Source organism: Capricornis sumatraensis, chromosome 2, assembly GCF_032405125.1.
Source record: "Capricornis sumatraensis isolate serow.1 chromosome 2, serow.2, whole genome shotgun sequence".
NCBI classification, from domain to species: Eukaryota; Metazoa; Chordata; class Mammalia; order Artiodactyla; family Bovidae; genus Capricornis; species Capricornis sumatraensis.
Window position 1 is genome coordinate 160,223,309 of NC_091070.1, and position 13,888 is coordinate 160,237,196.

Sequence of the window (13,888 nt, forward strand, 5' to 3'; positions counted from 1 at the left end):
ATTGTAAACTTCAGTGTACTCAGATATTTCCTCCTGTAAGTCTGTGATAATAGTAATAAATGTCACTTATGGAACAGTTATAGGCAATTCACATATTAGTTCTCATTCTTGATCCAACTCAATTTAGGGCTGCATTTGAAGGTTGAGGAACTGAGGCTTAGAGAGTAAGGTAGCAAATCGGTAGTCAGATCATGATCATGGCAGTATCACACTCACACCTGGTTCTGCAATGCCCCAGCACTAGGCATGAGTGCTGACACCTTTCTGGTTAGATGAAGGTGAATGGATGCGTGGCCTGGGTTGCCATAGATGCAGGTTTAGAAGAAAGAAGTGAGTGAGTGAAAGTTGCTCAGTCATGTCCGATTCTTTGTAACCCTATGGACTACACAGTCCATAGAATTCTCTAGGCCAGAATACCAGAGTGGGCAGCCTTTCCCTTCTCCAGGGGATCCTCCCAATCCAGGGATTGAACCCAGGTCTCCTGCATTGCAGGCAGGTTCTTTACCAGCTGAGCCACAATGGAAGCCTTAGAAGAAAGAAAAAGGAAAGAAAAAGCCAAATTTGAAGTCAGAGTGTGAAGGCTTTTGCTTAGTTTCTGCCTCTGCCTCTTCGTAGATGCTAAGATAGGCGAGTTCCCAAATGCTGAGCATGTCCACAGGCTATTAGTATGGCAAGTAGGCTTCTTTGGCTGGGAAAGAACTTCGCGCTAGAGGCTGCAGATCAATGGGGAGGCCAGAAAGCGTCTTAACCCAGAGGCAGAGTGCCATTAGTGCTAGTTTTCTTTGCAGAAGAATTGTGATGTCATGCAGTCTTTATCTTGGTTCCTCAGATGGGGAAATAGTGATTTGCTATCTCTGCCTGCAGCTGCGACCAGAGATTGATGTGGGCTTGGTCTCAGGGCCGGAGCTTGCACATCGCCTGCCTTTTGGTTTGTGTCCAAGGCTGCTGTTGTCTGAAAATAGAAGCTGACACTGCCTCTGACTTGGTCTCTTTCACCTCATGTTCTTTCTGGTTCATTTGTTCTAAAAGTATTGACCCATCTGATTCCTTGCTATGTGTCAGATTTGCAAACTTTGAGAGTCATTACAGAGAGATTTAAACTGTCTTTAATTCATCCCTGGAAGTTGGGTGTCTTGTGAATCAAAGGAAATATGTATCTTTTTTATGTTACCTCACTAATGATATACAAGGTCATGGGGCATTCTTCATGGTGCATCTTTTGAATAAAGTAACGGTGTTTGTTAAAGCCAATGCCTTGGGGTCCATCCCACCTCAGTTAGCGGAGAGTGAGGGTCTGCCTCTGGATTAGCCTTCTCAGCTCTCTGTGACTTGCTGAGCCCTCTTAAAGGCTCCTCTCTACCCTCTCTCCTTTAATGTCTTCCCTTTAAGCAACTGTTAACGAGGACTTCTCCACGCCTACCTGATCGGAAGTGGTAAGGCTGCAAGTTCTCAGCACCTGCACCAGCTCCTTCTGTGTTCTAGCCAGTCTGGCCCTCTTCTCCATTCTGCACCTCTAGAGAGAAGCCATGAGTAGGCTTCTGCTTCCCCATCTCCCACCCACTTTCCTCCCCATCAAACTGTGAGATTTAAGCCGAGATGACTGCTTTCAGCTCATTTTGTATTTTCATCAACTGGTTAGACTCTGTGCGTTTAATTCTCTGTGATGCAAACTCTCTTCATTATACGTAACTAAGTCGGTCTGTTTCTCCCGACACTTTCAGGTTTACGTGATCCCAGATTTACCACCATCTACTGGTTGGGCAACCCTGAATGCATCACTTTGCCTTTCTAAACTGCAGCTCTGTCCTGTATGTGGACGCCCTTGAGCTTGCTCTCCTCAGCATCTCCCTGTCGCCCTGAGACTCATGACAGGTGCGGGAACTCAGTGTCCAGGAGGCAATGATTCCCACTGCTCTGATGCAAGTCCCCGGAGGTATAGAGGGCAGTACTCCTCCTGGAGATAGGCATGACCATGTTCTTGGAGGCCACCTGAAGGCAGCCTCTTGGAGTCTGTCTCCTCTTACCTGAGCCTGGTTTAGGGAGCTGATGCTGGGCCTTCGTTTAACTGGATGTACTTTGGAGTGTAGGGGAAGAGCTACCCAGATTGTAAATCATTGATCGAGTGTCTCTCTCCACAACAAGCAGGAACTCTCCCACCCCATTTCTGGGGCTGAGGCTGCTCTTCTTTTCAGAAATATTCAGGGTTATGTCTCATTATTTCAAAATTATTCTTCAGAAACCCTAACACACTGGGGCCCACTGGTGGAGTTTTCTTAAAGATTCCTGGGCTCTACCGCTAAGTCTGGATCAGTAGATCTGGAGTAAGGCCTAGAAGTCTATCCATTTTAAAAGCGACACACCTGATTTTATGATCAAACAGATTTGGGAAGGACAAACAGAGCTCTTCCTGCATAATTCTCTTTGTTTAACTTTTCCTTTCTGAAGGGCGGTCGCTGGGCAGCTCCTTTTCGGCAGCATAAATGACCAGCCTTCCCCAGGTACGCTTAGCAGATAGGTGTGTCCAAGTCCCTCCCTAACTTTTACCCAAGTCAGTTAATTTTATTTCTTACACAGGTCTATGATGGAACGTTCTTCCTAAGTACGAGAGATCTAGGTTTTGTTGGTCCTGAAGCTTATAATTTAGAGATACTCTTAGAAGGAAAGAAAGATTAGAGTATGAATACAACATTCAAGATAGCCTTGGAAGAGCCTTCTGCTTGTGAAAAAAGTGAAAGTTTAAACTTTATCACCTGTACAGCAGCCATGCCTCTGAGCAGCTTTCTCCTTCTGGAGCAAATCAAAAGAACACTGTTACTCGAATCGTCTGTGAGTTCCATATACGTTACTAGATGAATCTGTGGAAATGTAAAGGGGGGAACCTCCAGAAATAGATAGTTTTGGCCCAGAAGAGTCTGGAACTGAGTTTTTAACCACAGCACAGTGGCCTAGGCTTAGTTGGTGTTTACTTGTTGTTATTTTGTTTCTTGGAGAAGGCAATGGCACCCCACTCCAGTACTCTTGCCTGGAAAATCCCATGGATGGAGGAGCCTGGTGGGCTGCAGTCCACGGGGTCACTGAGGGTTGGACACGACTGAGCGACTTCACTTTCACTTTTCACTTTCATGAATTGGATTTTCTTTGAAATTGGAGAAACAGTAACAGTAACATGGCTCCTTACCATCCACCTCCCATTACTTTTTGACCATCTACCACTTTCGTCCTTGCTTCTCCTTTTCAACCACGCTGGTCATCCATGAGTAAATCCGGCTCACTCTTGCCTTGGGGCCTCTGCATTTGAGGTTCCTCTTCCTGATATGGTGTCTCCATGTTACAGAAAGACACATGGGTTCAGAAAAGCTCAGCACTTTGACCAAGTGATTAAAGCCCATGAAAACATCCATAACGTTTTTCCAAGAGTTCCATTCTTTCTTTTTTTTATTGAAGTATAGTTGATTTTTTCCACAGTTTATTGTGATCCACACAGTCAAAGGCTTTGGCATAGTCAACAAAGCAGAAATAGATGTTTTTCTGGAACTCTCTTGCTTTTTCCATGATCCAGCAGATGTTGGCAATTTGATCTCTGGTTCCTCTGCCTTTTCTAAATCCAGCTTGAACATCTGGAAGTTCATGGTTCACGTATTGCTGAAGCCTGGCTTGGAGAATTTTAAGCAGTACTTTACTAGCATGTGAGATGAGTGCAATTGTGTGGTAGTTTGAGCATTCTTTGGCATTGCCTTTCTTTGGGATTGGAATGAAAACTGACCTTTTCCAGTCCTGTGGCCACTGCTGAGTTTTTCAAATTTGCTGGCATATTGAGTGCAGCACTTTCACAGCATCATCTTTCAGGATTTGAAACAGCTCAACTGGAATTCCATCACCTCCCCTAGCTTTGTTCACAGTGATGCTTTCTAAGACCCACTTGACTTCACATTCCAGGATGTCTGGCTCTAGGTGAGTGATCACACCGTTGTCATTATCTAGGCCATGAAGATCTTTTTTGTACAGTTCTTCCGTGTATTCTTGCCACTTCTTCTTAATATCTTCTGCTTCTGTTGGGTCCATACCATTTCTGTCCTTTATTGAGCCCATCTTTGCATGAAATGTTCCCTTGATATCTCTAATTTTCTTGAAGAGATCTCTAGTCTTTCCCATTCTGTTGTTTTCCTCTATTTCTTTGCATTGATCACTGAGGAAAACTTTCTTATCTCTCCTTGCTATTCTTTGGAACTCTGCATTCAGATGCTTATATCTTTCCTTTTCTCCTTTGCTTTTCACTTCTCTTCTTTTCTTCTTTTGACTCTGGGAGTTGGTGATGGACAGGGAGGCCTGGCGTGCTGCAGTTCATGGGGTTGCAAAGAGTTGGCCACGACTGAGCGACTGAACTGATAGTTGATTTACAACTATTAGTTGTACGAGTGTTTACAAATATTAGTTTCAGGTGTACAAATTAGTGATTCAACATTTTTATAGATTGCACTTGATTTAAAGGTATTATAAAATATTGGCTGTGTTCCTGTGCTGTACAATATATCCTTGTAGTTATTTATTTTATACACAATACTTTATACCTATCCCTATATTGTCCTTCCACTTCTCTCTCCCCACTAGTAACCACTAGTTGGTTCTCTGTACCTGTGAATCTGTTTCTATTGTTACATCGTTTATTTGTTTCTTTTTTTAGATCTGACACCTAAGTGATATCTCACATCTTTCTCTATCTGACTTATTTCACTAAAGCATTGATACCTTGTAGGTCCATCCACATTGTTGCAAATGAATTTTATTCTTTTTATGGCTAAGCAGTATTCCATAGTCACATTCCATATATGTTATGCATCTCCTTAATCCACTCATCTGTTGATAGAAACAGGTTGCTCCATATCTTGGGAACTATAAGTAATCCTCTATAAACATTGGGATGCATCTATTATGCATTGAAATTATAGTATTTTTAATATATTTGATAAACAAAATTTATTATTCAAATAATTTTACCAGTTTCTTTTTACTTTTTAAGTATGGCTAAGAGAAAACAAAATGACATAGGTAGCTCACATTTCTGGCTAGAATTATATTTACAGTTTCTATCAGACAGCACTAGTCTACACTGTCCGGTCTGTCCCCAAAACCTTTTCTCATCCTGTCGACTGCTCATTTCAGTGCTCGTTCACTCCCCATCCAATCCAACTGCACTGGCTTTCTTGCTATTCTTCAAACATAGGAATCTATCAGGTATCCTCATGCCTCAGGGCCTTTGCTCTTGCTAGTTCCACTCTTGGAAAATGTTCCCTCGGATTATTTGGATGATTTGTTCTTTAACCTTCTCTGGACTTTATTCAAACTTCACCTGTCCAAAGAAGCCTTATCTGACCACCCTGCTGAAATTAAATTCCTCATCCACTTCCACTCCTGTATTCACTGAGCCCCTTTCCTGATTTATTCTCTTCCATAGCATTTGTCACCATGTAACCCACTCCAGTATTCTTGCTTGGAGAATCCCAAGGACAGAGGAGCCTGGCAGGCTACAGTCCATGAGGTCACACAGAGTCAGACATGCCTGAGGTGACTTAGCAAGCACGCAGCCCAACATAGTATATATATATTTGCACTTATTTTGTTTATTAACTGATTGAGTCTCTAGAATCCATGCAGGTGGGGAATCTTGTTAAAGCTGTGCTCCTAGCATTGAGAACTATGCTTAGAACATAGTAGGCACTCAACAAATATTTGGTGAACATAGTAGGCACTCAACAAATATTTGGTGAATGAAAGGCTGAATGAGTTTTAATCAACCACTTAATTATACAGGTCAAGAACTGAGGACAAGTGGCTCTTTCAGGGTCTCATGGAGAGTTAAGGGCAGAGTGGAAGCACCCTCTGTAGATCAAATGCTAATGACCAGAAGTGTGGGTGCCACCACCTGGATCCCAGCCCTTTACTTGCATTTGTGTTACTTCACTGGACTATGCCCACAATTTCATGCCACTTTTAGGACTTGTGCTTGAGAGAAGGATGTACTCCAGAAAAAATATTCTACCTCAGTTACTAAATCCAGGAGATAACCTCTGACATTCTCTTTTACTTCAAGGATAAACCTTTGAGGTTTTTTTTTTCTTCTAGACAAGAATTATATTTCTATCTGGATCTGTGAAAACTAGTGACATTTTACCAGGAAAAAAATTGCTAGAAGGAAGTCATTACCTTTGATAATATAGTCAGCTTTTTGAATTTGCAGATGAGGAACCTGTGGATATAGAGGGTGGCTGTTCTGCACTATTTTACATAAGGAACTTGAGCATCTGAGGAAATTTTGGTATATGCAAGCATCCTGCAACCAATCCCCCTGTGGATACTGAGGGGCAATTCTATAATGAAATACTTGTTATAACCTGAAGAGTTTAGACTGGTTGATTTATTTGACTAACCAGTACTTATTTATGGATATGTGCCAGGCATCATTTTAGGCCCTGGCTACAGATAAATGTGACATGATCTTCAAGGAGTTAACAGTCTATTGTATATGGGGGCAAGGAGGGAGGCAGAAAGCAAGATAAATGAACAAATACAGAATGTGTTAGTTTTTATAGCTGCTGTAACAAATTTAGAGGCTTAAAATAATACCCATTTGTTCTCTTACAGTTCTGGAGATCAGAAATCCAAAATGAATCTTGTTTGGCTAAAATTAAGGTGCCAGGAGGCCACATCCTTCTGGAGGGTCTAGGAAGTATCTGTTTTCTTGCCTTATTTTTTAGGTTTTAATGGCTGCTTGTCTTCCTGGCTTGTGGTCCCTTCCTCTATCACCAGAGCACATCGCTCCAGTGTCTGCTTCCATGATCACATCGCCTTCTCCCATCACTCTGACTCCTCCTAGGTCCCTCTTATATGGTCTCTATGATGATAACCAGGTAACCCAGGAACTCTAGATAATTCAGGAAAACTCCTCATCTCAAGATCCTTAAGTTAATCACATGTGCAAAGTCCCATTTGCTGTATAAGGTAACATTTATAGGCCCTTGGGATTAAGACCTTGACATTTTGGAGGTAACATTATTCAGTGCATACCACAGAGGACAGTGTGACAAGGGTCACAGTGGAGTTAAGTACCAGATTCTGTGTAAATATAAATGACACTGCAGACAGGATGTGGAGGAGAAGTGGGATGGCTTTATAGAGTAAGTGACGTTTTAATTGAGGCTTGCATGGTGGCAATGGATGGGTGGTATGTATGATGTATACGGAATGCACAATGGAAAGGAGGTTTAAATGAAGATACTTTATGCAATAATTATCTATCACTATATAACAAATCACTGTGAAACCTGGCAGCTTACAGTAGTAAATGTCTGGGATCTCACATAGCTTCTGAGGGTCATGAATCTGGATGCTCCTGCCCTATGGTATCTCGTGAGGTTGCTCTTAAGTATTGGCAGGGACTGTGGCCATCTGAAGGGGCTGGAGAAGTGGTCTTCAAGGTCACTCACGTGACTGTCAGCAGGCGGTTTCAGTTCCTCAGGAGGCTGAGGCCGCTCCATAGGGTTACTCACATGACGCAGCAGCTGTCTTCCCGGAGGGCAAGTAATCCAAGAGAAAGACAGTTCAAGATAGAAGCCTTAGTCGTTATAACTGAATTTCAGGAGTGGTTAGATTGTCATCATTCTACCATTCTATTGATCACCCAGACCAACTCAGGTACAATGTGGGGGAAGGCTACACAAGGTCATGAGCACCAGGAGGTGGGGTTCATGAGGACCGTCTTGAAGTCTGGATCCTGCAATATTCTTGAGATGATAAGAGTTTCTCATTGCTCGAATGTTCAACAATCATGAAGGATTTGTGGGAATGAGGTTGATGTGGGAAGGGAGGGCTAGAGCATGGCGGACCTATACCCTTGGCCAAGGGTTTGGAGATAATCCTTTTATTGATAGGGAATTATTGCAGGGGCTTAGAGAAGTGACGTGATCAAATTGCTTTTTAGAATGATCATGTGTGTGGTAAGTATGTATGGAGGGCGAAGCAGAGAGCAAATAGATTAGAGAGTAGGAGTGGCTAAGAAGTTATTGCAATAGTGCAGGAGAGAGGGGAGGAGGCTTCATATAAGGCAAAAATATGGAAGAGCCAAGGATGATGGATTCAAGGCATACCAGGAAGTGAAATATTAGGGAGGCAGAGGTCATGGAAGGCCTCAGGGTAACTCTCAGGCTGCTGGTTTTCAAGATGTATAGGTAACATTAAAATACTACAGAAGGAAGGATATGGTTGACATGAGAGCCAAAAAGAGTTGAGATGCCTATATTTGAATGTATTGAATCTGAGCTGCCTGTAGGACTTACAGGTGTAAAGACAAATGGTGGCTAGTTAGGAATAAACCTTGTTTAGACTAACTACAGTAAGCCCTTCTGGGCATTTTCCAAGAGAAACTACTCTGGCCAGAGGGGCGTTCTTCTCACTCTGAGTTGGTATCACATCCTAAACTAAACTGAAGGTCACTTTTTAGATGCCATCCTCATAAGGTCATCATCCTATGACTACCGGTTTTGTGCTGCCTGCTGTATATCACACTCTGTGCTATACACCCTGTGTTCTTTATTTCATCTTCACACTAAGATGAATGTTATGGAGATACGTAATGTTATCATGGGCTTCCCTGTTGGCTCAGCAGTAGAGATCTGCCTGTCAATACAGGAGACACAGGTTCAGTCTCTAGGTTGTGAAGATCCCCTGGAGAAGGAAATGGCAACCCACTCCAGCCTGGGAAACCCCAATGGACTGGTAGGCTACAGTCCATGGGGTCACAAAAGAGTCAGACACAGCTTAGCGACTAAACAACAACAATGTTATTGCTTCCTTCTAATAGATGAGGAAACAGGTACAACTATTCCCATTTTTTTCAGATACAGAATATACATTGTACAATATACAATTCATTGTGAATATGTAACATTGGCTTAAGGTTATGTAGTGAGTACTGATGGACACAGGTCTCAAACTGAGATCTTTTGATTGCAGACCTTGTGCCTTTAATTGAACAGTCACCTACACGGTGCTTTCTAGAGTCAGAGACACTTTCAAGCAGGGTGGGGTTAGGGAGTGATGATTTACCACCGGCCATACAAGAGATAGCAAATAAGGAAAGCAGGGGCAAAGTCAGAAATCCACATAGCAGTGCTGTGGAGGAAAGGTCAGACACCCTTTTCCTGTTCAACATGGAGAGATTTTGGCCTATTGACAATGTTTGCTAGCTCTTTCTTGGGACTCTCTTCCAATTTTTTTGTTTTTGTTTTTTGCTATATCTGAAAAAATGTGAGGAATTGCTTTCATTCATTTAAAAAAAAATTGTTCATTTTCTGGAAAATATAGCATCCTGCGTTAGCCAGATGGCCTTTGGACGCAGAGGGAGTTTAACCACAGCACATTTTTCATTAGAAAAGAGATAGGGGAGTGGGTGGATGAAGGATGTCAGACAGATTATGTCTTTTCCTTAAAGAAGGTTCCCATAACAGCAGATAAATTGGTCTGGAAATAGCTTCTGAGCCATTTCTTTATGTAAAACTCAGATTAAAAAAGAAAAAAAAATGTTCTCACATCTAAGATTGTACTGTGACATTTAAGAAGAGATAAAGGGACTGGTGGTCATGCCCAGCTTTGCAAATGGCTCCTAGACTCTTCCCTGTCCTAGAGAAGAGCTGACCCCAGAGCTGCTTCTCACAGACCAGGGTGTGAGAGCGCAGGATCTCCCTGACTGGCAGGGAAAGTGTCACAGCTTCTCTGCAGCCGTCTGGAATTTCCCCTGAGAAAGCAGAAGACAAGGCTAAATATAGACTTTCACCTTGAAATGCCATAAAGGTAATAAAACTGGGCATGGTGCGTTATGACAGGTTCCTTTGCCATGCTCCCACTTCACATTTTCTGTGAGTTTCCAAGCAACAAGCTTATTGAAACTAGAGAAGTAGGGAGGTGAGCAATGAGCTCAGAGAACTCAGACACAGAAATGCCCAGACGACTCTGGACATCAGAGAACTGCTTTTCCTATCTCCCTGACCTGATGCACCCCCCACCCCACCCCCCGCATAGTATACCCAGAACCTGGTGAAACCAGCACACAGTAGCTGTTCAGTTAGGACTCAGGCCTTTGCCTTTATTGATACCTGACCATACATCAGACTTTCTGTGTTTATCTAGCAGGCATCGGGGTTAGTAGGAATATGGGTTCTATCCTAATTTCTTTTGATATTTGTTAGTTAGGTAAGTAAAGCAACTCAGAATCTGGGGGAGCCCTAAGTTATTATTCAAATTCCAGAACACAGCTCTCCCAGTTGTATTTAGCCCATGCGCCTTAACATAATTTCTAGTTCTAGTTTTGGTTTCAAAATATTGGCCCTTAAGTAAAATTGATTTAATTAAAACCTAAAACAGGGACCTCTGTGATAATCCAGTGGTTGACTCACCTTCCAGTGCAGGGGTTTGAACTCTGGTCAGGGAACTAAGATGCCACATGCCTCACAGTCATAAAATCAAAACATAAAGCAGTAGCAGTAGTGTAACACATTCCATAAAGATGTTAAAAATGGTCCACGTCCAAAAAAAATGTTTAAAAACCAACCTAAAACATCACTGAGCTTTCTAACTAATTTAACGCATAACAATTTTTTCCTTCTCATTTTTATGTTTCTGTGCGATGAAATGTATATTAAATAAAAGAAGTAAAACTATGTAACTTCTCTGATCCAAGTAAAGAATTAATATGCTGTTTATGTGCCTGTCCATACATTTCTTTGCATGAATGTTGTAAAAATGCACAATTTCACACAAATGGGCTAAGGAAAGTAAAAACCATGGAAAGACTGCTTAACAGGAAATGAAGCCACACCCCAGGAGGCCCACGGTAATGAAGTCAGTGCTGAATATATGAAGATTTATATGACATGTTAACAGATTATTACCACAAATTATATTACTAAGTCAGTCATGGGAAATTGGTTCAGGGCCAGAAGGAAGTCAAGTCTATGAACAAATTCAGCCTTTGGGTTGAAGCTTTTCCATCTGCCACAATCACAGAAACCTTTCAGGCACTGTAGAGTCAGTGCCTACTGGACATAAGATCAGGATATTAGTCAGTGTTGACTGTGTGAGACCTTAGGAACAATATTCTGTTTCTAAGGGGCATGACTGGTCCCTATAATTGTCTTTCTAATTTTACTGTTATAAACCATGCCCGTTGAAGAAGTAATATTACCAAAATAGACATTGTCTGAGAGATTTCCAGAGAACTAAAATTTTGTAAATGTATTTTTGGCTGGCCTCTGACGTGTTTGATGTTCTCCTGCTTTTCAGGGACACGTGCAGCTCTCTATAGGGAGAGGAAGTGCCCCAGACCATATGTGACAGGAGTACTCAGACTGGGGCTAGGTGCCTCTGAGGTACAGATGGAACCAGCTTAGTAGCCCCAGCACCTGACTCTGACTCCAGTTTACCTTTTACCTTTGCCTCCAGTTGTCATCTTGTTAGTCTGTCCAATAGTGACTATTCCAACTGATGGGCTTCCTTCTTCTTCCTTCTTCCGTATCCTTTATCTGTTTTCGCAGATCTATTCTTTGATCTGGTGCTTGTGTCAAATACTGTCTTTGTAACTGACTTCTCCTGCTCAGTCCAGGATCACTTTCATAATACACCCCTGGGTGCTGCTGCAGGGGCCTCCTGGCCCCTGCCCTGCGAGGTCCATCTCAGTGTATCAGGGAGACCTCAACCAGCTCCTGGGTTTCTTTCAAGACTTTTTTTTTTTCAGGTTAGTTTGGGTTCATAGCAAAATTGAGAGGGAGGCACAGAGATTTTTTGTATACATTCCTGACCCCACACATGCATAGCCTCCCCCAACATCAACATCCCCTGCCAGAAGGTACTTTTGCTATGACTGGTATATCTGCCTTGACACATCATAATCACTCAAAGTCCATGGATTCCATTAAGGTTAACTCTTGGGGTTGTACAGTCTCCCAGTTCAGAAAAATGTATAATGACATGTTTCATATAGCGTTTTCATTGCCTTAAAAATTTGCTGTGATTCACCTATTCATCCCTCTCTTTCCACTCATCTCTCTCTTAGCCCCTGGTTAGGGGTTATCCATAGTTTTGTATTCTAGTATGTCAGATAGTTGGAATCAAATAGTGTGTATCCTTCTCAGATTGACTTTTTTCACTTAATGATATACATTCAAGTTTCCTCTGTGTTTTTTCATGACTTAATAACTAATTTCTTTTCAGTGCTGAATAATAGTCCATTGTCTGGATGTACTTCAGTTTATTTATCCATTCATCTACTGAAACAACATCTTGGTTATTTCCAAGTTTGGGCAATTATGAGAAAAGCTGCCATAAACCCCCATATGCAGGTTTCTGTGTAGATATAAGTTTTCAGTTCCCTCGGGTAAACACGAAGGAGCACAGCTGCTGGATCACGTGGTAAGAGTGGGCTTCCCTGGTGGGCTCAGACGGTAGAGGGTCTGTCTGAAATGCAGGGGACCCAGGTTTGATCCCTGGGTCAGGAGGATCTCCTGGAGAAGGGAACAGCTACCCACTCCAGTATTCTTGCCTGGAGAATTCCATGGACAGAGGAGCCTGACAGACTACAGTCCATGGGGTTGCAAAGTCAGACATGACTGAATGACTATCACTAGGTTTGTAAGAAACTCCCAATCTGTGTTCCAAACGGCTATACATTTTACATTCCCACCAGCAATGTGTGAGAGTTACTGTTGCTCCACCAGCATTTGTTGCCAGTGTTGTGGATTTTGGTCATTTTTCTGTGTGTATAGTGGAATCTCATTGTGTTTTTAATTTGCGTTCCCCTGATGACATGTGATATTTCCTGCAAAAATTAACTCTTTCAAGGCTTGAGATACAGAGCAAGAAACTCCCAGCCTCATCCAGATCCTGTGGATCTGTTTCTCACCTAAGAAATTTTGTATTCCAATGATAGACCTGTTCTCTTGAACAATGGCATTGGCAGGAAGTGAGCACACATAGACCTCATCTTGTGATGGAAACCCAGGGGGACACTCTTGGTCATGACTACTGACAGTGTGAACAGTAGCCAGTGCCTTTCTATTTCCCTCCCATTTGTCAGCCTGGAGCTGCTTCTTTCCAAGGAAACAGTTCTACACTGATATGATTGACGTCCTTCTCCAGGGCTCCTCTGGGGGCCTTCATAGTAACTGTGTCACTTTGACGTGATGTCAACATTTTCTGAAATGTGGACAGTCTGCTGAGAATAGTCTTCATTCCTGCAGTAGATGTGGCAAAGCCTTCATAGGGTTAATTGCCATGTGTGTATCTTATTTGGTGAGTCCTGTTAGGTCTTTGGCCCATTTTCCACTAGTGTGTTTACTTCCTTATTGTTGGGTTTTAAGGGTTCTTTGTATATTTTGGACAACAGTTCCTTATCAGATATATGTTTCGCATGATATGTTTCCTGTCTTTTGGTCATCTTCTCATTCTCTTGACATTTTCTTTTGCAGAATGGAAGTTTTTAATTTTAATGAAGTCCAGCTTATCAACTCTTTCTTTCATGGAGCATGATTTGTATGTGGAAAGTCATCACTTTACCCCAAGTCATCTCGATTTTCTCCTCTGTCATCTTCTGGGAGTTTCATAGTTTTGTGTTTTACACGTTTGATCTGTCTCTTCAAAGAAAGTGTGTGTGTGTGTGTGTGTGTGTGTGTGTTTTCCTTTTTAGTACGCCTTGCAGTTTTTTCTTGATAACTGGGCCTGATGTACCAGTTAAAAGAAGCTTCTGTAAATGGGCCTCTGGGAGGACGGCAGTGAGGTGTGGGAAGAGATGGAGAGTTCTATAGTCTTGTCTTCTCTTTAGGACTCACTCTCTCGGTGAGCCTGT